General features: G+C 40.0%; 1 pseudogene; it reads left to right on the forward strand.

Annotated features, from left to right (window-relative positions):
- Positions 1-1,656: 1,656 nt before the first annotated feature.
- Positions 1,657-2,246, forward strand: LOC138273997 (claudin-6-like; annotated as a pseudogene).
- The last annotated feature ends 812 nt before the right edge of the window (positions 2,247-3,058 follow it).

Below are 3,058 nucleotides of genomic sequence, written 5' to 3' on the forward strand. Positions count from 1 at the left end.
TTCTATGGGGGCCATCTTGAAGCTGTCAGTTTGCAGTAACACTTAGCTTCACAAGCTGAAGTGAGATCTGTGTGGTCATGAGTGTGGTCATGCATCACGTCGCGCACAGGACTTCTGCCTAGGAATATTGTAGTGATGTCTCTTTCTCTTCATGCACCTAAAAGCAAACATGCAAGAAGGACAATGTATCCATTTGTAAAACCACAGCAACATTAACTTTCATTATCATGTACACTCAGGAAGGATTAGAAAGAGCTACTACAACATACAGAATGTAACTGTTAGCTTTATGTGCATCAAGTTGGCATGTGGCACTCAGAGAGGTGCTGGTGACAAATAATCCTTAAATAATGTAATGTTGTGCAGCCTTACACCTACAGCAGACATAGGGCTAATGTAGGAAATGGAAACAAAATTAAAAAAATAAATAATAAAAAATTACATCAAAAAGTGTAATTTATTAAGATAATAATAATAATAATAATAATAATAATAACAATTATTATTATTATTATTATTATTATTATTATTATTATCATCATTGTTATTATTATTATTATTATTATTATTATTATTATTATTATTATTATTATAAATAAAATAGAGTTTGTGAAACAAATTATTTTAAAAAATGTACCAAGGGAAGGGGACTACCATGAACAACTACAGTGATTTAGGAAGCAAGGAGTGGTGCAGGTAAAAGTACAAACAAAGTATATAATAAAATATAAAACACTGTTCATACAGTAATTTGGTCATAAGCACTGACCTGCTAGGCCTCATGCATGCCTAAAAGCACATTGGCTGCCTACACAAAATGGCCGCCAGCCACATCGTCAAACAGCAACAACCAGCAAGGAGGCATGGCCATCACAACAAAGAAGAACACATGCAGGCCTACTGGCGGCTTATACAAAATGGCCACCAGCCACATGGTCAAGCAACAATCAAGATGAATAGAAAACAAAAAAACATATATAGTTATAGAACTATAATTGACTATACTAAAATAGCCCCTGGCCACATGGCATGGGAACAAAGACATGTGGCAGCCTTTGACAAACACTCTCCCACACTGGCCAGACAAAAAGGCAATAGTACAGGAGAAAAAAACAGATTAAGTCAGTAATTCCCAAAAACAAAATTTAAAGGGGCTAAAAAATGTCCAACAACATATTTCATACAAAGGCAGCAAGTATAATATTACCCCACCATACACTGTTTGCAGAACAAAGACATGAAATATAGCCAAACAACATTTTGATATACTTAATCCAATGCCATCCGTTGTGTCTCAGTTCAACAGACACCACAAACCGTTGTGTCATCACGCACCCATGACTAGTACTGGGCCTATAGCTGGAAGGCTTATTTCATTAGCAGACTAGTCCACTTAACATTAACATAGTGAAGTAAATGAATATTGCAAATTTACGAAACAAAACAAGGGTAAAAAATGTGTTGAACTGTAAAACATTTTTCCTTTATAGAAGAAAAATTACAAGTAAAACTATATATAGGCACCAAATTAAAGCCACTCACTAAAATAAATCAAATAAAAGTATAGATCAATCCTGGTGCATGCCCTCTATCAACCAATGTTCCGGGCAGAGAGAGCCGCTGTTTCAGATTCTATCTCTTAGACATCAAACCAAGATGGCTTTCACTGGTCTCCAGATTCTCGGAATGGCCTTGGCATTGATTGGTTTGATTGGCACAATCATTACTTGCACATTACCCATGTGGAAGGTCACACCCTTCATTGGTAACAGCATTGTTGTGGCTCAGATCATGCGGGAGGGCCTCAATTCCATGCTGGCCTTGCCTCAGGACCTGCAGGCCACCTGAACCCTTACTGTCATCTCCATCCTTGTTGCCATTCTAAGCTTGTTCACTTGCATTATTGGTGCCAAGTGCACCAAATGTGTGGAGGACGAGAATGCCAAGGCCAAGATCTGTGTGCTGTCTGGCATCATCTTCATCACTGCTGGTGTCCTGATATGGATCCCTGTTTGCTGGTTGGCAAACTCAGTTATTTGTGACTTCTACAACCCACTGGTGGTTGAAGCCCAAAAGAGGGAGCTGGGGGATTCCTGTATATTAGCTGGGCCTCTGCTGCCTCATTGCTTCTCGGGGGTGGCCTGCTATGCTGCTCCTGCCTCAACAAAGAAGAGAACTTCTCTGCCCGGTACACTGCTGCTCTCTCCTACGCCAGGAGTAACTACTGTAGCAAGAACTATGTGTAGGCAATGACTGAACCACCCTGGCATGACTGCACTGCTACTATATTAACTCTGTGCAGTGTGCTGTTTCCCGGACTACCATGCTGCCTGCTTAGTTGAAGGCATGGAGACTAAGTTTAAGGTTACTTGTTTGCCTGGAGCAATAAATAAGTCTTTTGTGGGATTTAAACTTTAAATACTCTTTCCTTGCACTGTGCCATGCCTTTATATATCCTATTTGTTTTTAACAGATCAATAAAAGTGACTTTTCAGCTATCAAACAAACAAGTTGTAAAACACCCTTATACAACTGTTTTTTAACTTACTTGCAAAATCTCAAATACAACAAAGTCCTTGAATTCAATGGTAAATCCAGGAGACAAAAGGTGCCCTTCCAGCTTGAAGTCAACTTAAAAGTGACCAGGAGATGGACAGTGCACTGGGAGGAGCCTGCTGGACAGGAAGTTGAAGTCTTTGGGGCACATCCTGTTGTTGATTTTTTTCTTTTTAAAGTTTAAAGTACTCCTCACACAAAAAGGTCAACTCGCACGGTCCATTAGAGATGAGTTTTAACTCAAAGTTGTCTTTTTGAGGACATTTTAGCTGCTTGACCTTAGCTATGTTGCAGCCACGGTTGATCGCGCCCACTTGTGCTTGCCTACATCACAAAAGACATGCAGGAAGTCACTGGTGCAGTGCTAAATCTCACGGATGGGCACAAAATCTTGTTTGTACTAGCGAGTGACCGGAAGTCTCTCATCTTGCTTCCCGCACACATGAAATGACATCAAGCGTGCACCAATTGGGAAAGACTCCGCTCAGTTTTGGAGTGCGGA

This window comes from Pleurodeles waltl, chromosome 2_2 (assembly GCF_031143425.1).
Source record: "Pleurodeles waltl isolate 20211129_DDA chromosome 2_2, aPleWal1.hap1.20221129, whole genome shotgun sequence".
NCBI lineage: Eukaryota > Metazoa > Chordata > Amphibia > Caudata > Salamandridae > Pleurodeles > Pleurodeles waltl.